Genomic DNA, 27,074 nt, shown 5'->3' on the forward strand with positions numbered 1-27,074 from the left:
ATAATTGTTTTCTGCATCTAGCTCTGAAAAAATATTTAGGCTTCTAGCAGTGTGTGGGACTTGGTCTATTAGTCCATCTATACTAACCTCCACCAGGTTGCAAATTAAAAATAATTTTTATCTGCATCTAGCTCTGAAAAATTATTTAGGCTTCTAGCAGTGTGTGGGACTTGTTCTATTAGTCCATCTATACTGACCTCCATCAGGTTGCAAATTCAATATAATTTTTTTCTGCATCTAGCTCTGAAAAAATATTTTGGCTTCTAGCAGTGTGTGGGACTTGGTCTATTAGTTCATCTATACTAACCTCCGCCAGGTTGCAAATTAAAAATAATTTTGATCTGCATCTAGCTCTGAAAAAATATTTAGGCTTCTAGCAGAGTGTGGGACTTGTTCTATTAGTACATCTATACTGACCTCCATCAGGTTGAAAATTCAATATAATTTTTTTCTGCATCTAGCTCTGAAAAAATATTTAGGCTTCTAGCAGTGTGTGGGACTTGGTCTATTAGTCCATCCATACTAACCTCCATCCGGTTGCAAATTCAATAAAAAAAATTTCTGCATCTAGCTCTGAAAAAGTATTTCAGCTTGTAGCAGTGTGTGGGACTTGTTCTATTAGTCCATCTATACTGACCTCCATCAGATTGCAAATTCAATATAATTTTTTTCTGCATCTAGCTCTGAAAAAATATTTAGGCTTCTAGCAGTGTGTGGGACTTGTTCTATTAGTCCATCTATACTGACCTCCATCAGGTTGCAAATTCAATATAATTGTTTTCTGCATCTAGCTCTGAAAAAATATTTAGGCTTCTAGCAGTGTGTGCGACTTGGTACTAGTCCATCTATACTAACCTCCACTAGGTTGCAAATTAAAAATAATTTTTACCTGCATCTAGCTGTGAAAAAATATTTCGGCTTCTAGCAGTGTGTGGGACTTGCTCTATTAGTCCATCTATACTGACCTCCATCAGGTTGCAAATTAAAAATAATTTTTATCTGCATCTAGCTCTGAAAAAATATTTAGGCTTCTAGCAATGTGTGGGACTTGTTCTATTAGTCCATCTATACTGATCTCCATCAGGTTGCAAATTCAATATAATTTTTTTATGCATCTAGCTCTGAAAAAATATTTAGGCTTCTAGCAGTGTGTGGGAATTTGTCTATTAGTCCATCTATACTAACCTCCGCCAGGTTGCAAATTAAAAATAATTTTTATCTGCATCAAGCTCTGAAAAAATATTTAGGCTTCTAGCAGTGTGTGGGACTTGTTCTATTAGTCCATCTATACTGACCTCCATCAGGTTGCAAATTCTATATAATTTTTATCTGCATTTAATCCAGCCAATACTTTTGGCCTAATACCACAGTTTGGCCACTCAGCTCTGCTCGGTTCCCATCCATTGTTTTTTGTGCAAACAACTCCAGAGTTGTGAATTAGTTAACCACCAAAATGAGTGGACAAAGGCCTGCTGCTGGTGGAAAGGGGAATAGGCGTGTTGGGAAGGGGATAAAAGGTTGTGTCCGTGGGATAGGTGTTAAAGCAACAGTAACAACTGCAGAAGAAAGACCATCTTCCAGCCAAACTAAAATGTCTACTTCTTTTAGCGGACAATGTGATAAGATCCCTTTCTTATGGCCACGCCAATCGCTACAAATTCCAGATGAGGCACAAAAATAGCAGGAGCTTCAACGGATATCAAGTGCTCCTTTAAGTGGGCTCTCCTCCACCTCAACTTCAACATCACAAATACTCCAGTCCTCAGAAGTGTCACCCCAATCGCACTTGCTTCCTCACAGCTCCCAAGTCTCCAGCTGCCCGTCTGAGTATGGGGTAGAACATATGGTTGACTCTGCAGAGATGTTTACTCATACTATAGCCTGGGAATCAGAGGTCGGATCCAGCGCTTCTGTGAATCCAGACGAGGAAATTATCTGCACTGATGCCCAGAATCTTTATGAGTCGGAGCCAGGACCAGACGCAGAAGGTTCTGACCATAATGTAGACCCTCGTTCCCAAACTGTAACTCCTGTTGGTGGAGACAATGAGGAAGACGATGATGAGACTCAAATACATGATTGGAGCGACAACTTTAGTTTTTTGTCAGGGCAGGAACAGTTTGGCTCTGAGGACGACGGGTGTGATAACACACAGGGTGATGATGATGAAGTTGGAGATCCCACTTAGTGTCAACCCACAGTCAGCCAAGAGATGAGGTCAGCAGAGGAGGTGGAGGAGGATGCTAGTTACAACTAGGTCAGGTTGAGCCTTCCTGGACAGAGACGTAGTACTGGAAGCATGTCAACAACTGCATCCTCAAACACAACTCTGCCTCTGACCACAAGTCGTTGTGGCTCTTCAGGTCGCATGGGTGCTAAGCCTTGCATAGCCTGGGCATTTTTTCAGATTGATAAATACGACCGAACTCGTGTTATCTGTAACATTTGTCAGCTAAAGCTAAGTAGAGGCCAAAAAATATGTAGTTTGAGTACTTCATGCATGAACCGGCACATGAACATGAAGCATAAGTTGCAGTGGGAAGCTCACTGTGCTACAATGCGGCCTAGCCGGCCGGGCCACCCACCGTCTGCCACATCTTGTGCATCCGTGGCCTCTTCATCCTCTGTGACTGGGGGGACAGCAGTCACACCTGTTTTGGGACGCAGACCTGCCACCTCTTTACCCGCAACAGCCAGCGTGATTGGCAGGTCATCATTTTCTTTGGAGGTTGTAACACCAGCTGGTGTTGAGCGCTGTCTGACATCGATAGCACCATCTTTGGATCAAGGCAACCTAACATGTCCGCCTGCATCTTCCTCACAGACCGGCAGTTTGCCGGGGACACCCTTCTCAACCCCATCTAAGCACAACAGCCAGCCCTCAGTCCCTCAGATGTGGACAAGTAAAAGACCATTTCCTCCTAGCCATGAGAAAGCTAAGAGGTTGTATTTCACCATCTGCAAGCTCTTGGCTACAGAAATGCTGCCTTTCCACCTGGTGGACACAGAGGATTTTCTAGACCTTATGTTCATCGCAGTTCCCCAGTACCAGATGCCCAGTCGGCACTACTTCTCAAAGAAAGGTGTGCCTGCGCTCCACCAGCATGTCGCACACAACATCACCGCTTCTTTGAGAAACTCTGTGTGTGACAGGGTGCATTTCACCACAGACCCTTGGACGAGTAGGCATGGACAGGGGCATTACATGTCGCTGACTGGGCACTGGGTAACTATGGTGACAGCAGGACAAGGGGCTGCTGTCCAAGTCTTGCCGTCCCCATGAGTTGTTCGTCAATCCTCTTTATCTCAAAGTTCCTCCACTGCTTCTGCCTCCTCAACCTCCTCTCGGTCCTCCACCTGCACCCAAAGCCTGTCTGGTCATGTCACAAGCTTTCTAACTGCCTCCTTACTATGCTGGCATCAGGTGGTTTTTACTTTGAAATGTCTGGGAAATGTGAGTCACACAGCTGAGGAGTTGTGGTCAGCTCTGGAGAACCAGTTTCATGAATGGATGTCTCCACTGGACCTGAAACCAGGGAAGGCCGTGTGCGACAATGCTGCAAACCTGGGTGTGGCCCTTCGCCGGGGCAATGTCACACACGTGCCTTGTATGGCTCACGTGTTGAACCTGGTTGTCCAGCAATTTTTAGCCCACTATCCCGGACTAGATGGCCTTCTGCAGAGGGCATGGTCGCTGTGCTCACTTCCGCCATTCGCATCCCACTGCTCAGCGACTTACATCTCTACAGAAGTAGTTGGGCCTGCCACTTCAACGGCTAAAATGCGATGTGCCTACCCGGTGGAATTCAACTCTGCACATGTTGCAGCGACTGTGGCAGCACCGACAAGACCGAGTGCAATACGTTCTGACGTATAGCCTGGGCCAACGAGATCCAGAGGTGGGGCAAATCACGCAGGAGGAGTGATCTCAAATCAGGGACCTATGCACCCTTCTGCACAGTTTTGAAATTGCGACGAAGATGTTTAGTGCTGACGATGCCATTATCAGCATGACTATTCCGGTGATTTACATGCTGGAGCACATGTTAAACAGAATTTGGAGTCAGGTGGTGGCACAAGAGGAGGTGGAGGAAGTAGAAGAGGAGGAGTTGTATGCCTAAGGGCTAACATCTGCAAGGTCCAGACGGTCGGCAGCACCAAGGCGGCAGGCATGTGAGGGTGGGGGAGATGGTTTTACCAGGGCGCATGGTAGCAGCCAAACTAGTGAGGAAGGTGCAGGAGCCCATGAAGAAGTGGAGGACGAACTGATGGAAGACTCATCAGATGAGGGAGACCTTGATCACATTTCTGTTGTGCGAGGTTGGGGGGAGAGGACAGAGGAAGGAATCATGATTGTTACCTCGCCACCAACACAACAGGGACTTGGTGCTCCTGGATGCACAAGACACATGAGTGCCTTCTTGCTGCACTACCTGCAACATGACCCTCGAATTGTGAGAATTAGAAATAATCCTGACTACTGGGTTGCCACACTGTTAGATCCCCGGTACAAAAGTAAATTTGCAGAAATTATTCCTGCCATAGAAAGGGATGCATGCATGCAGGAGTATCAGCAGAGACTGTTGCAGATTCTTACATGTGCTTTTCCACAAAACACCAGTGGTGCACATAGTGAATCTCACAGTTCCAACTTGCCAACCGTGGGACCGTCGAGTGTTCAGCACTCAAACCGTAACAGAAACACAGTATCTGCTGGTAACATCAATTTTGCCGAATCATTTCACCACTTTTTTAGCCCATCCTTTGCAAGGCCACAGGAGACAAGAAGTCTGACACATAGTCAACGCCTAGAGACGATGGTACAGGAGTATCTCCAAGTAAACATTGAAGCCATGACTGTGTCACTAGACCTTCGCTCTTTTTGGGCTTTCAATCTGGATAAATGGCCGGAGCTCACCACTTACGCCTTGGAGATCTTGTCATGCCCCGCAGCCAACGTGTGTTCAGCGCTGCTGGTGGTGTGCTGACAGATAAGCGCACGCGGCTCTCCACTGATAATGTAGACAGACTCACGTTCATAAAGATGAACAAATCATGGATCCAAAATGACTTTCCTACCCCTGTGTCATCCTGGGGAGAGTAAAAGCTTGATGATTTGTTAAAATCACCACACCAACCGTTTTAAGCTTTAAAATTACTAATCATGTTTATCTGTATCTTGGCTGGAAAATAATTTGGGCTTTGTAGCAGTGTGCAGTACTGATTCTATTAGGCCATTTATACTAAGCTCCACCAGATTTAAAATTACTAATCATGTTTATCTGTATCTTGGCTGGAAAATAATTTGGGCTTTGTAGCAATATGCAGTACTGATTCTATTAGGCCATCTATACTAAGCTACACCAGCTTTCAAATTAATAATAATTTTTAGCTGCATCTGGCACGGAAAATAATTTTGGGACTCCTAGATGCGCAAGACACATGAGTGCCTTCTTGCTGCACTACCTGCAACATGACCCTCAGATTGTCAGAATTCGAAGTAATCCTGACTACTGGGTTGCCACACTCTTAGATCCCCCACACTCTTCGATCAACCTTTTAATTTTAATAAAGAACAAATAAATGGTCATTTTTGAAATTATAAGCATTAGCAGGTTATTAGAAACTGAAATCAAACAGTTTTCAACTCAAAACTTTATTCTAGGTGATGTTACATTTGCACATAGGACCCCTTGTTCGAAAGGAGCTTCTGAATTCTCTTGTCCATTGAATTTGTCAGGTTTTGGATGGTTTCTGCTTCAATTGTTTTGCATGAGGACAGAATACCCTCCTAGAGCTGTTGCTTAGATGTGAACTGTCTCCCGCCATCATAGACACTCCTTTTGATAATGCTCCAGAGGTTCTGAATGGGGTTGAGGTCAGGGGAGCATGGGGGTCACACCATAAGTTTGTCCCCTTTTATGCCCATATCAGCCAGAGATGCAGATGTGTTATGTGCAGCATGAGACGGTGCATTATCATGCATGAAAATGATCTTGCTGCGGAATACACAGTTCTTCTTCTTGAACCATGGCAGGATGTGCTGTTTGAGAAACTCCACATACATTATGGAGTTCATCTTTACCTCTTCAGGGATCCTAAAGGGGCCAACAATCTCTCTCCCCATGATTCTAGCCCAAAACATTACTCCACCTCCTCCTTGTTAGCGCTGTAGCCATGTTTGCGTGGGGTGTCCATCAACCAGCCATCCTCCACTCCATCCATCTGGACCATTGAGCGTTGCACGGCACTCATCGGTGAACAAAACAGTTTTCAAGTCAGTCTTCATGTATTGTTTGGCCCACTGGAGCCGTTTCTGCTTGTGTGCAGTGGATAGAGGAGGTCGACAGGATGGCTTACGTACAGCTGCAAACCTCTGAAGGACTCTGCATCTTGTTGTTCGGGGGACGTTGAAGGCACCAGCAGCTTCAAAAACTTGTCTGCTGCTATGACAAAGATTTTTTGCCGCTGCTCTTTTAACCTGACGTAATTGCTTTGTAGGAAAGAGTCCTCAATTTTACCTTATCAGCATGCACACGTGTGTACTGTGAATCAGATACATAGTTCTTGATTGTGCAATGATCAGGCTGAAGTTTCTTGGCAATATTGATTGTAGTCATGCCTTGACCTAAACACTCCACAATTTGTTGCTTCTCAGCAGCCGACACATCCTTTTTCTTTCCCATTTTGGCAGAAAATGTAGGCTGCTTAATAATGTGGGACAGCCTTCCTAAGTAGTCTTGCCTTTCATTGGACACACCTGCCAAACTAATTAGCACAGGTGTCTGCAATTGCTTACAGTGATATAAAGAGCCCTGACACACATCACCATCAATGAGTTTAACTAACAAACAAACAAATTCTTCCCTTATCACTCCTAAATAGTGTTGAGCGATACCTTCCGATATCAGGAAATATCGGATCGGATTGGATCGGGCCAATACTCAAAAACTATCGGATATCGCCGATTTCGATACCGGAAGCCAATGCAAGTCAATGGGACACAAATATCGGAATGAAAATAAACCCTTTCTTTCCTTGTAGGTTATTTCTACATGAAGGAAAACGTCTAACAATAATGTAGAATGTATTGGGGGAGGTGGCTGCCCAAATCGATGGGAACAGTGCTCACAGTGAAACATGAAAAGCCGGCAATTCATCAGCGGCACATACCGGTACCCGACAATTTAGAACAGAAAGAAAAGAGCTTCACACATAGATTAGATAGATAGAAACATGTCAGTCACATATATAAGAAGTACAGTGACAGTGTTGCTTACTGTACTTGTCATTTAGTGTAAAGGATTTATTTAAAATTTATTTATTTATTTATTCTGGGTGTTTGTGTTTTTTTGTAACTTTGACTATGGGGTTAGTAATGGGGGTGTCTTATAGACGCCTCTCCATTACTAACCTGGGCTTGATGTCAACTGGCATTATAAGCTGACATCAACCCCAACCCTATTACCCCACTGCCACCGCTACAGGGCAGTGGGAAGAGCGAGGCTAAGTGCCAGAATTGGCGCATCCTATGGATGCGCCATTTCTGGGGCGGCTGACGGCTGGTGTTTCTAGCCTCGGAGGGGACCAATATTCATGGCACCCTTCCTGGGCTATTAATATCAGCCCCCAGCTGTCTGCCTAGCCTTTGCTAGCTTTTAAAATAGGGGGGACTCCACGTCATTTTTTTGGGGGGTCCCCCATTTTAATAGCTAGTAAAGGCTAGGTATTCAGCTGGGGGTTGATATTAGTAGCCTGGGAAGCTCCGTGGGTATTACCCCCTTCCCAGGCTTCAAACATCTGCCCCAGCCGTCTGCTTAACCTCCGCTAGAGGGGAACCTCACGCCAATTTTTTTTTTAATAAATCCTTTATTATAACACTGAATGACAAGTACAGTAACCAACACTATCACTGTACTTGTTATATATGTGACTGACATGTTTCTATCTATCTAATCTATGTGTGATGCTCTATTCTTTCTATTCTAAATTGTTGGGTAGCGATGCTGAATTGCCGGCCGGCTTTTTTAAAGAGATGGTGCATGAAAACACTATTATTTTTTTTATATAAATCCTTTACACTAAATGACAAGTACAGTAAGCAACACTGTCACTGTACTTCTTATATATGTGACTGACATGTTTCTATCTTTCTAATCTATGTGTGAAGCTCTATTCTTTCTGTTCTAAATTGTCGGGTACCGGTATATGCCACTGATGAATTGCCTGCTTTTCATGTTTCACTGTGAGCACTGTTCCCATCGATTTGAGCAACCACTGTAATGCCACAACCACCATGGCTGTGGCATTAACGTCTTAAAAAAATATTAATTCCTGCTATTCCATTTAATTGTAATGTAAGGGAGATAATGTAATGTCAGCGCTTGAGCAGGAGAATTCTCTCACGCTGGGATGGCATTCTGATGACAGGCTGGATCGCAGCTGAGCGCTGCCATCCAGCTTGTTATCCTTCAGAGACACTGCAGAGCGCAGGCATTATGGGAACTTCCGATTCCGGTATTCGATATTGTAAAAGTATCGGAACTCAGTATCGGAACTCCGATACAGCGAATATCGGTCGATACCCGATATTTCAGTATCGGAATGCTCAACACTACTCCTAAACACTTTTTGCATAATAATTTGGAACACAGTGTACATATGCTTTTCCACAAAACACCAGTGGTTCAAGTAATGAATCTTACAGTTCTTACTTGCCAACCGTGGTCTGTATGGAGTTGTTCAATAAAGGGCCCAAAATTAAGATAACATAGACGGGAGAGGTCTCTATGAATAGGAATTCCTAAGTATTTGATACCTTGTGAGGGCCAGGCAAAGGGAAAGTTGGACTGGATGGAATCCTGTATGGATTTGGGGAGGGAGACATCGAGGGCCTCAAACTTCGCTGCATTGATTTTAAAATTTGACCATGTAACAAAGTGATCTATTTCAGCCATAACAGCAGGGATGGATATATGTGATTGAGTGATATTGAGCGAACCAGGGATTGAAGCTTGAAGTGGACAATTTGCATATTCCAGGTGCCTTCTGGGAAAAGCGAAGAGTCTCCTTCAGCTAGAAGATCGTTGGGTACAGCCGGGACCAGCTGCTTGGAAAGCATCGCCAAACCAGGGATTGAAGCTTGAAGAGGACAATTTGCATATTCCAGGTGCCTTCTGGGAAAAGCGAAGTCTCCTTCAGCTAGAAGATCGTTGGGTACAGCCGGGACCAGCTGCTTGGAAAGCATTGCCAAACCAGGGATTGAAGCTTGAAGAGGACAATTTGCATATTCCAGGTGCCTTCTGGGAAAAGCGAAGAGTCTCCTTCAGCTAGAAGATCGTTGGGTACAGCCGGGACCAGCTGCTTGGAAAGCATGGCCAAACCAGCGATTGAAGCTTGAAGAGGACAATTTGCATATTCCAAGTGCCTTCTGGGAAAAGCGAAGAGTCTCCTTCAGCTAGAAGATCGTTGGGTACAGCCGGGACCAGCTGCTTGGAAAGCATGGCCAAACCAGGGATTGAAGCTTGAAGAGGACAATTTGCATATTCCAAGTGCCTTCTGAGAAAAGCGAAGAGTCTCCTTCAGCTAGAAGATCGTTGGGTACAGCCGGGACCAGCTGCTTGGAAAGCATGGCCAAACCAGGGATTGAAGCTTGAAGAGGACAATTTGCATATTCCAGGTGCCTTCTGGGAAAAGCGAAGAGTCTCCTTCAGCTAGAAGATCGTTGGGTACAGCCGGGACCAGCTGCTTGGAAAGCATTGCCAAACCAGGGATTGAAGCTTGAAGAGGACAATTTGCATATTCCAGGTGCCTTCTGCGAAAAGCGAAGAGTCTCCTTCTGCTAGAAGATCGTTGGGTACAGTCGGGACCAGCTGCTTGGAAAGCATGGCCAAACCAGGGATTGAAGCTTGAAGAGGACAATTTGCATATTCCAGGTGCCTTCTGGGAAAAGCGAAGAGTCTCCTTCAGCTAGAAGATCGTTGGGTACAGCCGGGACCAGCTGCTTGGAAAGCATGGCCAAACCAGGGATTGAAGCTTGAAGAGGATAATTTGCATATTCCAGGTGTCTTCTGGGAAAAGCGAAGAGTCTCCTTCAGCTAGAGGATCGTTGGGTACAGCCGGGACCAGCTGCTTGGAAAACATCGCCAAACCAGGGATTTAAGCTTGAAGAGGACAATTTGCATATTCCAGGTGCCTTCTGGGAAAAGCGAAGAGTCTCGTTCAGCTAGAAGATCGTTGGGTACAGCCGGGACCAGCTGCTTGGAAAGCATCGCCAAACCAGGGATTGAAGCTTGAGGAGGACAATTTGCATATTCCAGGTGCTTTCTGGGAAAAGCGAAGAGTCTCCTTCAGCTAGAAGATCGTCGGGTACAGCCGGGACCAGCTGCTTGGAAAGCATCGCCAAACCGCGCGCTGTTTGTTTCATTTGTTTATCCTAGGGTATCACAAGAAAGAAGACAGACATCAAGTCAGCAGGGACAAGGAGCAGCATGGCAGATGTGACAACCTACATGGTGAGCTGCAACATGTGCTACATGTTCACAGATCGACCAGAAGCTGAAACCAACTTCACCTGCCAGAAGTGTAGATTACTGGCTCTTTTAGAAGAAAAGGTGCGGGGGCTGGAAGAAAGAATTGCGACATTAAAACTCATCAAGGAAAATGAAGACTTCCTGGACAGAACAGAAGCGTCACTACTGGTCACGGAAAGTGAAGGAAGCGTCAGAGAACCTCCAGAGGTAGACAAGTGGAGGCAAGTGACCAAAAGAAGCAAGAAGACCATGGAGACACCACCAACCACACAACTGAGAAACAGATTCCAAGGACTTGTGGAGGATGAAGATGGCACACCTAAGGATGAGGATCTACCAGCAAGCAAAAAAGAAAAGAGCACCCAGAAACACCCAGAAGCGACAAGAAAAAGGCAGCCAAGAAGTGAAGAAGAGTGGTGGTGGTGGGAGACTCACTACTGAGAGGAACAGAAGCAGCTATCTGCAGACCGGACATAACCGCAAGAGAAGTATGCTGCCTCCCAGGGGCTAAGATCAAGGATGTTACCGATAGGATACCGAAGCTCATCAGTTCCAAGGATGTCCACCCATTTCTTCTGATACATGTTGGCACCAATGACACGGCAAAGAAGGACCTACCGACAATCTGCAAGGACTTTGAAGCATTGGGGAAGAAAGTAAAAGAACTGGATGTGCAGGTAGTTTTTTCTTCTATCCTTCCAGTAGACGGGCATGGCGTCAGGAGATGGAACAGGACGATGGAGCAGACAACAAGGATTTGGATTCCTGGACCACGGTGTGAATTACCTCTATGACAGACTCCTTGCCAGAGACGGACTACACCTCAACAAACCCGGGAAACACACATTCGCCAGGAGACTCGCAACACTCATCAGGAGGGCGTTAAACTAGAAGAAGAGGGGGTGGGAAGAAAAACGCCAGACACGAACATGCAGCCAGAGAACATACTAATGAAAGATATGAAGTGCGACAAAGAAGTTCCAAGACAAGATACTTGGAAAGGAGGTAAGAAAATTTCTAATACAATCCACAGGGAGAAGATTGGAACAAAACAAAATCGTGTAAACTGCATGTTAGCAAATGCCAGGAGCCTGACAAACAAGATGGATGAACTGGAAGCAGAAATATCTACAGGTAACTATGACATAGTGGGAATAACCGAGACATGGTTAGATGAAAGCTATGACTGGGCAGTTAACTTACAGGGTTACAGTCTGTTTAGAAGGGATCGAATAAGTCGGAAAGGGGGTGGAGTCTGTCTATATGTAAAGACGTGTCTAAAGCCTACAATACGGGAGGATGTATGGGAGGGAAATGAGGAGGTAGAGTCCTTATGGGTGGAGATACATGGGGCAAAAAACAATAATAAAATTATCATAGGAGTCTGTTATAAACCAACAAATATAGCAGAAGCCACGGAAAGTCTATTAATGAGACAAATAAACGAAGTAGCAAAATAAAACGAGGTGATTATTATGGGGGACTTCAACTACCCCGATATAGACTGGGAAACCGAAAGCTGTAGATCTCAGAAAGGAAACAGGTTTCTGTCAATTATCAAAGACAATTATTTGTCACAACTTGTGCAGGAACCAACTAGGGGGACGGCCCTTTTAGACTTAATATTAACTAACAGGCCAGACAGAATAACTGAGGTGCAGGTCGGGGGGCACCTGGGAAATAGTGACCACAACATTATACAATTCCACATGTGCTTCAGTAGGGTGCCCAGCAAGGGAGTCACAAAAACACTGAACTTTAGGAGGGCAAATTTTGATCAGCTAAGAGATGCCCTTCACCTTATAGACTGGGATAGTATCTTCAGTAATAGGAGCACGGATAGAAAATGGGAAATTTTCAAAACAGTCCTACATAGTCACTGTAGAAGGTACATACCTTATGGGAATAAAAGGGCTAGGAATAGGACGAAGCCAATGTGGCTAAATAAGGAAGTCAAGAGGGCAATGAAAAACAAAAAAAGGGCTTTCGGTAAACTTAAACAAGAAGGCAGCGAGGAAGCGCTAATATCTTATAGGGAAAAAAACAAAATCTGTAAGAAACAAATAAGAATAGCAAGAGAGGACACAGAGAGACTAATTGCCAAGGAAAGTAAAACGAATCCCAAACTGTTCTTTAACTATATAAACAGTAAAAGAATTAAAACTGATGGAGTTGGCCCATTGAAAAATAACCTGGGTAAAATCATAGAGGGCGATGAGTGTAAAGCAAACCTACTCAATAGCTTCTTCTCCACTGTTTTCACAAAAGAAAACAATTTATCGGAGGAAATGCAGAGTGATAAAGTAAACCCTCCGCTAAATATCACTCACCTAACCCAGGAGGAAGTTCAGAAATGCCTAAATAATATCAAAATAGACAAGTCACCAGGCCCAGATGGCATACACCCCCGGGTACTAAAAGAATTAAGTAATGTGATAGACAGACCGCTGTATCTTATAGTCAAGCACTCTTTATGGACAGGGACTGTCCCACTAGACTGGCGCCAAGCAAATGTGCTACCAATATTCAAAAAGAGGTCTAAAAGTGACCCTGGGACTATAGACCAGTCAGCTTAACGTCTGTTGTGGGTAAATTGTTTGAAGGATTTCTTAGAGATGCTATTGTAGAATATCTTAATGATAATAACTGTCTAACTCCATATCAACATGGATTCATGAGGGATCGCTCCTGCCAAACAAACCTGATCGCTTTCTACGAGGAGGTGAGCTCACAGCTGGACCAGGGAGAGTCAGTGGATGTTGTATACCTTGACTTCTCCAAAGCGTTTGATACCGTGCCACACAAAAGGTTGGTATATAAAATGAGAATGCTTGGTCTGGGGGATAATGTGTGCAAATGGGTAAATAGCTGGCTGAGTGATAGAAAGCAGAGGGTGGTTATCAATGGAGTAAGCTCAGGGTGTGTCAGGGTTACTAGCGGGGTGCCTCAAGGGTCTGTCTTGGGCCCTATATTATTTAATATATTTATTAATGATCTAGTGGAAGGGTTGCATAGTAAAATAGCAATATTTGCAGATGACACTAAACTTTGTAAAGTAGTTAATACAGATGAGGATAGGGCACAGCTACAGGAGGATTTAGATAAATTGGGGAGTTGGGCCAAAAAATGGCAAATGGGGTTCAATGCCGATAAATGTAAGGTCATGCACATGGGAAAGAAAAACAGCAGTCACACATACATATTAAATGGGAAACCGTTGGGGAAATCTGACATGGAGAAGGACCTGGGCGTCTTGGTTAATAGCAAATTAAATTGGAGTGCCCAGTGTCAGGCAGCAGCTGCGAAGGCAAATAGAGTCATGGCATGCATCAGAAGAGAAATAGGGGCATATGATAAGAACATTGTTCTTCCTCTGTATAAAGCGTTGGTAAGGCCGCACTTAGAATATTGTGCACAGTTCGGGGCTCCGGTGCTCAGGAAAGACATATTGGAGCTAGAGAGGGTACAAAGGAGGGCGACTAAGGTAATAAAGGGAATGGAGGGACTAAAATACCCAGAGAGGTTGTCAAAATTAGGCCTATTTACGTTGGAAAAGAGAAGGCTTAGGGGAGACCTCATAAACATGTATAAATACATCAGGGGGCAGTACAGAGATCTCTCCCATGACCTGCTTATACCAAGGATGGTGACAAAGACGAGGAGGCACACTATGTGTCTGGAAGGAAAGGAGGTTCCTGCACCAGCATAGAAGGGGATTCTTTACGGTCAGAGCCGTGAGACTCTGGAACTCTCTGGGAGAGGAAGTGGTGATGTCCGACTCACTTAATGAGTTCAAGAGAGGCCTGGACGCCTTTCTTGAGAACAATAAAATTACATCTTATGCTTAGTTAATTAATCCTGGGATTTAATCTGTCTGCCAGATTGGTGTCGGGAAGTGAATATTTCCTCAATGATGTAAATTGGCCTATACCGCATGTTTTTTTTTTTGCCTTCCCCTGGATCAACGCTGCGGAATAGCTGCAGTGCACAAGAAATAGGCTGAACTGGATGGACGATTGTCTTTTTTCGGCCTTATAAACTATGTAACTATGTAACTATACTAGGACATCATCAGCAAATGCAGAGCACTTGTACTCGATGCCTCCCACCTCAATCCACCTAATATTGGGGTTATGGCGAATTGATGAGAGCAGGTGCTCCGTCACTAGGATGTATAAGAGAGGGGACAAAGGACATCCCTGCCTTGTCTCATTGGTGATGAAAATGTTCTGACGCGCCCCCTGGGCCTTGGGACACCCGGAGCCGGACCCTTTTTGGTGGATGCTGGTGGTTGTAGTCTCCTTGGCGGCGACCCGGTTTCGTGGCTCAGGGCGGTCAAACCAGTGGCGGAACTATTTATGTGGTTTTGATGTTTAAATGTCCGACTACGCCACCCGTGGATTGCGGTCACAGTGAACCGCCACTGCAGGGCAGACCGCTGAGGCTGGTGTTGTGGGTGCAGCAGAGCATAGTATAACTCCCCACGGGAGGAGTATAGCCTCAGGGCAGTGTATGCGGAGGATGGGGGTGATGGTGCAGGGCAGCAGCATTAACGACATGGAGTCAGTGATGCAGTCCAGGGCCTTTACTCACAGTTCTTATTATCCAGACCACTTCTGCAGGTAAAGGCTGCCCACGTCGTACTGTGCTCACCAGGTGAGGGGCTCAGACAACTCCCAGATAGCTTTGGAGCGCTTCACAGGACCCCCTTTGTGTGTCCTTTGTCTGGCCTTTCTTACCAACGCTTCTGTCCAGCTGCCTCGGGCCTCCTCTTGGTAAACTTGGCGCCAGTTTCCCTGACCCTATGTGGTGCCTTCCTAGCGGGTGTAGCGAGGGGCTGCGTCACATAAAATGTCACAGCCTCCGGTTTATAGCTGAGGGTCGTTTCCCGCCTCCACTAGTTTCGGGGACCGGTCTCCCCCTTTGGCCTGACCCCTCCACGCAGGTGGATTCGGGCGTGCGGTGGCGACTCGCCCGTCAGCACACCTGGCATCCCTTCATTCCTCGTTCCTGGAGCCTTCTCCGCTCCTCTTCCTTCCTTCTCCCTCTTCCAGGCCTGGGCCTCCGGAGCAGAGCTCATGCAGAGCCCCTGCTCCCTGTCACTTCTGCTCAGACTTCTCTGCACTGAACTAAGATGGTGCCCACCTTTTATACTCCCTTCTCAATGCACCCAGGAACTGCTTCCTCCCTGCTCCTGCACTACAGGGTTCCCCTTCCTCGGTGTTCCCTCCCCCCACTCCAGCCAGGGACAGGGTCTGTCGTGCCCATCTCAGGGGCATATTGGTCGCCCTGCCCCATGGCAATGTGGTGTAATTCATGCAGGTGTCAGGGTCCTGATCCACGCTCCCTCCTTACCTGAGAGTGAGATATCACACCTCTGGGTGAGGTTCAATACCTCTGTAGCAACCGAGCCCTCGGGGTGCTACAGTTCCATTTATGTTCAGCCTAGGTGACGTATTGCGATACAGGGCCGTGATTTTGGCTATAAAAGGGTCCCCTAGACCCCTCCCCCAGCTTTTTAAGAGAATAATATATGGCGTGCCAGGAGACTCTATGGAATGCTTTCTCAGCATCCAACGAGAGTATCTAATTACAAATTTTTAACTGCATCTAGCCCAGGAGCAGAGCTGGAGCCATCCTGGGAACCATGGAAAGGTAAGGATGAGGTTGGTCTATTATTTTATTTTTATTGCAGGAGATCGTTGGCTTCAGCTGGAATGGGCGTGATGGAAAGTATGGTTTAATTTAGAACATTAAAGAATTGTGTGTTTATTTCAAGTAAAGGACTTTATTCTGGGTGTTTGTGTTTTTTTTCACTTTGACTATGGGGTTAGTAATGAGGGTGTCTTATAGACGCCTCTCCATTACTAACCTGGGCTTGATGTCAGCTGGCATTATAAGCTGACATCAACCCCAGCCCTATTACCCCACTGCCACCGCTACAGGGCAGTGGGAAGAGCGAGGCTAAGTGTCAGAATTGGTGCATCCTATGGATGCGCCATTTCTGGGACGGCTGACGGCTGGTGTTTCTAGCCTGGGAGGGGGCCAATATTCATGGCACCCTTCCTGGGCTATTAATGTCAGCCCCCAGCTGTCTGCCTAGCCTTTGCTAGCTATTAAAATAGGGGGGACCCCACGTCATTTTTTTGGGGGGTCCCCCATTTTAATAGCTGATAAATGCTAGGTATTCAGCTGGGGGCTGATATTAGTAGCCTGGGAAGCTCTGTGGGTATTACCCCCTTCCCAGGCTTCAAATATCTGCCCCAGCCATCTGCTTAACCTCCGCTAGAGACTAAAATTACAGGGAACCCTACGCCATTTTTTTTTTTTAATAAATCCTTTATTTTAACACTAAATGACAAGTACAGTAACCAACACTGTCACTCTACTTATTATATATGTGACTGACATGTTTCTATCTATCTAATCTATGTGTGATGCTCTATGCTTTCTGTTCTAAATTGTCGGGTACCGATGTATGCCGCTGATGAATTGCCGGCCGGCTTTTTTAAAGAGACGGGTGCATGAAAACACAGTATTTTTTTTTAAATAAATCCTTTATTTTAACACTAAATAACAAGTACAGTAACCAACACTGTCACTGTACTTATTATATATGTGACTGATATGTTTCTATCTATCTAATCTATGTGTGATGCTCAATTCTTTCTGTTCTAAATTGTCGGGTACCGGTGTATGCAGCTGATGAATTGCCGTCTTTTCATGTTTCACTGTGAGCACTGTTCCCATCGATATGGGCAATTACTGTAATGCCACAACCACCATGGCTGTGACATTACAGTGAGTGGCAGGCAATCCCTGCATGATTGGTGCTCTAAATAGCGCCAAACATGCAGGACGGGGACTCGAGCTCCCGCCCGAGTATCTCGAAAGTACTCGGCGAGCTCCGAGCATCTCGAGTACTGAGATGCTCAGGCGAGTACCGAGCAGTGGCGAGCACGCTTGCTCATCTCTAATTACTACACCTACTACATATTGGGATAGGATATTGGAGATGAGACTACCCCTTCAAGGCTTTGTGAACTCCAAATGGCAAGTTTCTATAATGTTATACACGAAAGAAGGAAAAACCGGTACCGGAGATATCCGTGTCCCGTGTGTCCATGTGTGTCACACGTGTTGCAACCGTGTGCCGCATCAGGATCACACGTAGCAGCGCTTGGGAATCAGTGCTACAGTTAGCACTATTCCCAAGCGCCGGGTGCTGAAAACTGCCCCACATCATGATTCCTTGCTGGCGCTGCGATCATCACTAGCAGGGACAATGATGAGGGTAGTAGTGTTGGCATTCGCAGTGTCCACCTGTAAAAATAAGAATAAAATAATAAAATCCTTATACTCATCTAAGTGTCCCCCACTGTAATTCATGGGACCGATCACGCCGAAGAGCCGTGTTGAATGGCTCCTACAGCAAACAGTCCCAGAGCATTCTCCCCAGCTCCTCTGCTGAGAGGTCGCATGGATTACAGCAGGAGACATTTAGGACAGGTGAGTATAAGGATTTTTTATTTTATTCTTATTTTTACAGGTGGACACTGCGAAAGCAAACACTACTACCCTCATCATTGTTCATGCTGGTGCTGATTGCAGCTCCGGCAGCGAAACATGATGAGGGCAGCCTTCAGAACCCGGCTCTTGGGAACATCGCTAACTGTCGTGCTGATTCCCAGTCGCCGGTACGTGTCACACTGATCACACACGGATGTCATCCGTGTGTGTTCAGCATGAAACATTTTGTGGACCGTGCATCTGCAAAAAAAATGGACTTGTCAGAGTGTGGAGCACACGGACACACGGTCTGTGGAAACACACTGACATGTGTGCAGACCCATAGATTTGAATGGGTCTGCGTGTGCCAGTGTCTCTAGTACTTGTGGTAACTGTCACAACACATACTGCAAACACGGACGTGTGAAAGAGTCCTAAGGGTATGTTCACACAGGGCGCTTTTGGTGTGTTTTTTTATGCAAATTTTCAGCAGTGTTTTACAGTACCAGCAAAGTCTATGAGATTTCAGAAGTCTCATGCACACAGTTTGTTTTTTTCCTGACTGTTTTGTTAAAGAGCTGCCTTTTTGCAGAATGGAGCATGTCACTTTTTTCAGCATATTTTTCACCATCTTTGCATCGTTTTTCACTCAACAAAAGCAATGGATAGTTGAAAAAACGCAAAAAAAAATGCTGCAAAAATGCAGGTATCAGGTTTTGTTACTCCCATGGGCGTCGAAAACAGTGAATATTCATTCTCTTTAGTAGCGGGCACATAGGATCGCCGACTGCAGCTGGAGCTGCGCTGTTGCTGACTGTGCGCTATTAAAGAAAATTACTATTCATTCTTCTCCATGTCCATAGTCCCATCATGGAGAGGAGTGAATATTAGTGTTGAGCCACCCCCGTAGTGTTCGAGTTCGGTTCGGTTCGTCGAACACCCGTATGTTCGCCGAACTGTTCGTCGAACTGTTCGTCGAACACCTTCGAACACCGTTAAAACCAATGGCAGGCAAACAAAAACACATAGAAACACACAGAAAACACCTTCAAAGGTGTCTAAAAGCTGACAAACTGCTCAGAAGACACAACTAACACATGGAAAAGTGACAAGTACATATAGTCATGCGAAAAGAAAAGAGGTGGAGGAGTAAAAGGAGGGGGAGACATAGATATAGGCATGTTATGCCCTTCTATAACCAAAAAAGTGCGAAGCCGACACGGCCAGTCCGTTCCTGCCCGTGCGACCTCCGTGTCGCCGGGTTTGTGCCAGAGCTGCGGTGGACCCTGACGGCCAGCCCCCCTCTCCCAATACTGGTGCCTGTCCGCTGGTGGGTCGAGCGAGCCCCCCTGCGGTGGAGGCAGGTCTAATCTTTTTAATTTAAATTGTCTCTCTTATTTGAATGAGTACGCTTTAAATCCTTTTACAAGGATCTATTGAAGGGCAAGTCTCATGCCAGCAGCCGCTGTAATTCCAGCTCCAGTAGCGTCCACTAAAGCTGCTGCAGTTAAAAAGCTTTTATAAGGATCGAGCTCGGCGGTCCACCGCAAGGCATCCTACCGCCAGTCCCAGCCCCTGTGCCTTGGGGTGCCTCCCCGATGCTCTTCACTGTGTATCCCGGGGGCCCGAACCATTTCCTTTGAAAAAACTAAGTGTCCAAACTACAGGTGGTGTAGCTTGCTTAACAGCTGGGATAATCCGCTGACTTGCAGACACTGCTACTAGGCACAAAGTATTTCCTGGGCTAGATGCAGTTAAAAAATTGTAATTAGATACTCTCGTTGGATGCTGAGAAAGCATTCCATAGAGTCTCCTGGCACGCCATATATAATTCCCTTAAAAAGCTTGGGGTAGGGGTCTAGGGGACCCTTTTATAGCCAAAATCACGGCCCTGTATCGCAATACGTCACCTAGGCTGAAGATAAATGGAACATTTTCATCACCTTTCATAATCACCAATGGGACAAGGCAGGGATGTCCTCTGTCCCCTTTCTTATACATCCTAGTGACGGAGCACCTGCTCTCATCAATTCGCCATAACCCCAATATTAGGTGGATTGAGGTGGGATGCACCGAGTACAAGTGCTCTGCATTTGCTGAAGATGTCCTAGTATATATCACTCAATCACATATATCCATCCCTGCTGTTATGGCTGAAATAGATCACTTTGTTACATGGTCAAATTTTAAAATCAATGCAGCCACGTCTGAGGCCCTCGATGTCTCCCTCCCCAAATCCATACTGGATTCCATTCAGTCCAACTTTCCCTTTGCCTGGCCCTCACAGGCTATGAAATACTTAGGTATTCATATTCATAGAGACCTCTCCCATCTATGTTATCTTAATTTTGGGCCCTTTATTGAACAACTCCATACAGACCACGGTTGGCTAGATAGAACTGTAAGATTCACTACATGAACCACTGGTGTTTTGTGGAAAAGCACATGTACACTGTGTTCCAAATTATTATGCAAAAAGTGTTTAGGAGTGATAAGGTAAGAATTTTTTTGTTTGTCAGTTAAACGCATTGATGGTGATGTGTGTCAGGGCTCTTTATATCACTGTAAGCAATTGCAGACACCTGTGCTAATTAGTTTGGCAGGTATGTCCAATGAAAGGCAAGACTACTTAAGAAGGCTGTCCCCCATTATTAAGCAGCTTACATTTTCTGCCAAAATGGGAAAGAAAAAGGATGTGTCGGCTGCTGAGAAGCAACAAATTGTGGAGTGTTTAGGTCAAGGCATGACTACAATCAACATTGCCAAGACACTTCATCCTGATCATCGCACAATCAAGAAGAATGTAGCTGATTCACATTACACACGTGTGCATGCTGATAAGGGAAAATTGAGGACTCTTTCCTACAGGCAATTACGTCAGGTTAAAAGAGCAGCGGCAAAAAAGCCTTGACATAGCAGCAGACAAGTTTTTGAAGCTGCTGGTGCCTCCAACGTCCCCCGAACAACAAGATGCAGGGTCCTTCAGAGTTTTGCAGCTGTGCGTAAGCCATCCTGTCAACCTCCTCTTTCCACTGTACACAAGCAGAAACGGCTCCAGTGGGCCAAACAATACATGAAGACTGACTTCAAAATTGTTTTGTTCACCGATGGTCCAGATGGATGGAGTGGAGGATGGCTGGTTGATGGACACCCCATGCAAACACGGCTTCGGTGCCAACAAGGAGGAGGTGGAGTAATGTTTTGGGCTGGAATCATGGGGAGAGAGATTGTCGGCCCCTTTAGGATCCCTGAAGGGGTAAAGATGAACTCCATAATGTATGTGGAGTTTCTCAAACAGCACATCCTGCCATGGATCAAGAAGAAGAACTGTGTATTCCGCAGCAAGATCATTTTCATGCATGATAATCCACCGTCTCATGCAGCACATACCACATCTGCATCTCTGGCTGATATGGGCATAAAAGGGGACAAACTTATGGTGTGACCCCCATGCTCCCCTGACCTCAACCCCATTGAGAACCTCTGGAGCATCATCAAAAGGAGTGTATGTGATGGCAGGAGGCAGTTCACATCTAAGCAACAGCTCTGGGAGGGTATTCTGTCCTCATGCAAAACAATTGAAGCAGAAACCATCCAAAACCTGACAAATTCAATGGACAAGAGAGTTCAGAAGCTCCTTTCGAACAAGAGGTCCTATGTGCAAATGTAACATTACCTAGAATAAAGTTTTGAGTTGAAAACTGTTTGATTTCAGTTTCTAATAACCTGCTAATGCTTATAATTTCAAAAATGACCATTTTTTTGTTCTTTATTAAAATGAAAAGGTTGATCGAAGAGTGTGGGGGATCTAAGAGTGTGGCAACCCAGTTGTCAGGATTATTTCGAATTCTGACAATCTGAGGGTCATGTTGCAGGTAGTGCAGCAAGAAGGCACTCATGTGTCTTGCGCATCTAGGAGCCCCAAAATTATTTTCCGGGCTAGGTGCAGCTAAAAATTATTATTAATTTGAAAGCTGGTGGAGTTAAGTATAGATGGCCTAATAGAATCAGTACTGCAAACTGCTACAAGGCCCAAATTATTTTCCAGCCAGGATACAGATAAACATGATTAGTAATTTTAAATGTGGTGGAGTTTAGTATAGATGGCCTAATAGAATCAGTACTGCACACTGCTACATGGCCCAAATTATTTTCCAGCCAAGATACAGATAAACATGATTAGTAATTTTAAATCTGGTGGAGTTTAGTATAGATGGCCTAATAGAATCAGAACTGAACACTGCTACAAGGCCCAAATTATTTTCCAGCCAAGATACAGATAAACATGATTAGTAATTTGAAAGCTTAAAATGGTTGGTGAGGTGATTTTAACAAATCATCAAGCTTTTGCTCTCCCCAGGATGACACAGGGGTAGAAAAGTCATTTCGGATCCATGATTTGTTCATCTTTATGAACGTGAGTCTGTCTACATTATCAGTGGAGAGCTGCGTGCGCTTACCTGTCAGCACACCACCAGCAGCACTGAACACACGTTCAGACAGAACGCTGGCTGCGGGGCATGACAAGATGTCAAAGGCGTAAGTGGCGAGCTCCGGCCATTTATCCAGATTGGAAGCCCAAAAAGAGAAAGGGTCCAGTGACACAGTCATGGCTTCAATGTTTACTTGGAGATACTCCTGTACCATCGTCTCTAGGCGTTGACTATGTGTCAGACTTCTTGTCTCCTGTGGCATTGCAAAGGATGGGCTAAAAAAGTGGTGAAATGATTCCGCAAAATTGATGTTACCAGCAGATACTGTGTTTCTGTTATGTTTTGAGTGCTGAACACTTGACGGTCCCACGGTTGGCAAGTTGGAACTGTGAGATTCACTACGTGCACCATTAGTGTTTTGTGGAAAAGCACATGTAAGAATCTGCAACAGTCTCTGCTGATACTCCTGCATGCGTGCATCTCTTTCTATGGCAGGAATAATTTCTGCAAATTTACTTTTGTACTGGGGATCTAACAGTGTGGCAACCCAGTAGTCAGGATTATTTCTAATTCTCACAATTCGAGGGTCATGTTGCAGGTAGTGCAGCAAGAAGGCACTCATGTGTCTTGCGCATCCAGGAGCACCAAGTCCCTGTTGTGTTGATGGCGAGGTAACAATCATGCTTCCTTCCTTTGCCCTCTCCCCCCAACCTCGCACAACAGAAATGTGATCAAGGTCTCCCTCATCTGATGAGTCTTCCATCAGTTCGTCCTCCACTTCTTCCTGGGCTCCTGCACCTTCCTCACTAGTTTGGCTGCTACCATGCGCCCTGGTAAAACCATCTCCCCCACCCTCACATGACTGCCGCCTTGGTGCTGCCGACCGTCTGGACCTTGCAGATGTTAGCCCTTCCGCATACAACTCCTCCTCCTCTACTTCCTCCACCTCCTCTTGTGCCACCACCTGACTCCGAATTCTGTTTAACATGTGCTCCAGCATGTAAATCACTGGAATAGTCATGCTGATAATGGCATCGTCAGCACTAAACATCTTCGCCGCCATTTCAAAACTGTGCAGAAGGGTGTATAGGTCCCTGATCTGAGACCACTCCTCCAGCGTGATTTGCCCCACCTCTGGATCTCGTTGGCCCAGGCTATACGTCAGAACGTATTGCACCAGGGCTTGTCGGTGCTGCCACAGTCGCTGCAACATGTGCAGAGTTGAATTCCACCGGGTAGGCACATCGCATTTTAGCCGGTGAAGTGGCAGGCCCAACGACTTCTTTAGAGATGTAAGTCGCTGAGCTGCGGGATGCGAACGGCGGAAGTGAGCACACAGCGACCGTGACCTCTGCAGAAGGCCATCTAGTCCAGGATAGTGGGCTAAAAATTGCTGACAACCAGGTTCAACACGTGAGCCATACAAGGCACGTGTGTGACATTGCCCCAGCGAAGGGCCGCACCCAGGTTTGCAGCATTGTCGCACACGGCCTTCGCTGGTTTCAGGTCCAGTGGAGACAACCATTCATGAAACTGGTTCTCCAGAGCTGGCCACAACTCATCAGCTGTGTGACTCACATTTCCCAGACATTTCAAAGTAAAAACTGCCTGTTGACTAGTGTTGAGCCACCCCCGTAGTGTTCGAGTTCGGTTCGGTTCGTCGAACACCCGTGTGTTCGCCGAACTGTTCGTCGAACTGTTCGTCGAACACCTTCGAACACCGTTAAAACCAATGGCAGGCAAACAAAAACACAAAGAAACACATAGAAAACACCTTCAAAGGTGTCCAAAAGCTGACAAACTGCTCAGAAGACACAACTAACACATGGAAAAGTGACAAGTACATATAGTCATGAGAAAAGAAAAGAGGTGGAGGAGTAAAAGGAGGGGGAGACACAGATATAGGCATGTCATGCCCTTCTAAAATCCAAAAAGTGAGAAGCCGACACGTTCAGTCCGCTCCTGCCCGTGCCACCTCCGTGTCGCCGGGTTTGTGCCAGAGCCGCGGTGAACCCTGACGGCCAGCCCCCCTCTCCCAATACTGGTGCCTGTCCGCTGGTGGGTCGAGCGAGCCCCCCTGTGGTGGAGGCAGCTCTAAGCTTTTTAATTTAAATTGTCTCTCTAATTTGAATGAATACACTTTAAATCCATTTACAAGGATCTATTGGAGGGCAAGTCTCATGCCAGCAGCCGCGTAATTCCGGCTCCAGTAGCGTCCACTAAAGCTGCTGCAGTTAAAAAGCTTTTATAAGGATCGAGCTCGGCTGTCCACCGCAAGGCATCCTACTGCCAGTAATAGCCCCTATGCCTTGGGGTGCCTCCTGATGCTCTTCACTGAGTATCCCGTGGTCCCGAAGCATTTCCTTTGAAAAAATTAAGTGTCCAAACTACAGGTGGTGTAGCTTGCTTAACAGCCGGGATAATCCACTGACTAGCAGACACTGCTACTAGGCACAAAGTATTTCCTGGGCTAGATGCAGTTAAAAATTTGTAATTAGATACTCTCGTTGGATGCTGAGAAAGCATTCCATAGAGTCTCCTGGCACACCATATATGATTCTCTTAAAAAGCTTGGGGTAGGGGTCTAGGGGACCCTTTTATAGCCAAAATCATGGCCCTGTATCGCAATACGTCACCTAGGCTGAAGATAAATGGAACTGTAGCACCCTGAGGGCTCGGTTGCTACAGAGGTATTGCACCTCACCCAGAGGTGTGATATCTCACTCTCAGGTAAGGATGGAGTGTGGATCAGGACCCGACACCTGCATGCATTACACCACATTGCCGTGGGTCAGGGCGACCAATATGCCCCTGAGATGGGCACGACAGTCCCTGTCCCTGGCTGGAGTGGGGGAGGGAACACTGAGGAAGGGGAACCCTGTAATGCAGGAGCAGGGAGGAAGCAGTTCCTGGGTGCATTGAGAAGGGAGTATAAAAGGTGGGCACCATCTTAGTTCAGTGCAGAGAAGTCTGAGCAGAAGTGGCAGGGAGCAGGGGCTCTGCATGAGCTCTGCTCCGGAGGCGGGCCTAGTAACAGAGGCCCAGGCCTGGAAGAGGGAGAAGGAAGGAAGAGGAGCGGAGAAGGCTCCAGGAACGAGGAACGAAGGGATCCCAGGGGTGGGGACGGTCGAGTCGCCACCGCACGCCCGAATCCACCTGCATGGAGGGGTCAGGCCAAAGGGGGAGACCGGTCCCCGAAACTAGTGGAGGCAGGAAACGACCCTCAGATAGAAACCAGAGGCTTTGACATTTTATGTGGCGCAGCCCCTCGCTACACCCGCTAGGAGGGCAGCACATAGGGTCAGGGAAACTGGCGCCAAGTTTACCAAGAGGAGGCCCGAGGCAGCCGGACAGAAGGGTTGGTAAGAAAGGCCAGACAAAGGACACACAAAGGGGGTCCTGTGAAGCGCTCCAAAGTTATCTGGGAGTTGTCTGAGCCCCTCACCTGGTGAGCACAGTACGACGTGGGCAGCCGTTACCTGCAGATGTGGTCTGGATAATAAGAACTGTGAGTAAAGGCCCTGGACTGCATCACTGACTCCGTGTCATTACTGCTGCTGCCCTGCACCATCACCCCCATCCTCCGCATACACTGCCCTTAGGCTATACTCCTCCCGTGGGGAGTTATGCTACGCTCTGCTGCACCCACAACACCAGCCTCAGCGGTCTGCCCTGTAGCGGCGGTTCACTCTAACCGCAATCCACGGGTGGCGTAGTCGGACATTTAAACATCAAAACCACATAAATGGTTCCGCCACTGGTTTGACCACCCTGAGCCACGGAACCGGGTCGCCGCCACGAAGACTACAACCACCAGCATCCACCAAAAAGGGTCCGGCTCCGGGTGTCCCAAGGCCCAGGGGGTGCATCAGAACATTTTCATCACCTTTCACAATCACCAATGGGACAAGGCAGGGATGTCCTCTGTCCCCTCTCTTATACATCCTAGTGACGGAGCACCTGCTCTCATCAATTCGCCATAACCCCAATATTAGGTGGATTGAGGTGGGAGGCACCGAGTACAAGTGCTCTCTATTTGCTGATGATGTACTAGAATATATCACTCAATCACATATATCCATCCATGCTGTTATGGCTGAAATAGATCACTTTGTTACATGGTCAAATTTTAAAATCAATGCAGCGAAGTCTGAGGCCCTCGATGTCTCCCTCCCCAAATCCATATAGGATTCCATCCAGTCCAACTTTCCCTTTGCCTGGCCCTCACAGGGTATCAAATACTTAGGAATTCCTATTCATAGAGACCTCTCCCATCTATGTTATCTTAATTTTGGGCCCTTTATTGAAAAACTCCATACAGACCACGGTTGGCAAGTTAGAACTGTAAGATTCACTACGTGAACCACTGGTGTTTTGTGGAAAAGCACATGTACACTGTGTTCCAAATTATTATGCAAAAAGTGTTTAGGAGTGATAAGGGAAGAATTTGTTTGTTTGTCAGTTAAACTCATTGATGGTGATGTGTGTCAGGGCTCTTTATATCACTGTAAGCAATTGCAGACACCTGTGCTAATTAGTTTGGCAGGTGTGTCCAATGAAAGGCAAGACTACTTAAGAAGGCTGTCTCACATTATTAAGC

The sequence above is a fragment of the Phyllobates terribilis genome, unplaced genomic scaffold (assembly GCF_046119375.1).
Source record: "Phyllobates terribilis strain yellow unplaced genomic scaffold, ASM4611937v1 Scaffold_2__4_contigs__length_985480577, whole genome shotgun sequence".
NCBI classification, from domain to species: Eukaryota; Metazoa; Chordata; class Amphibia; order Anura; family Dendrobatidae; genus Phyllobates; species Phyllobates terribilis.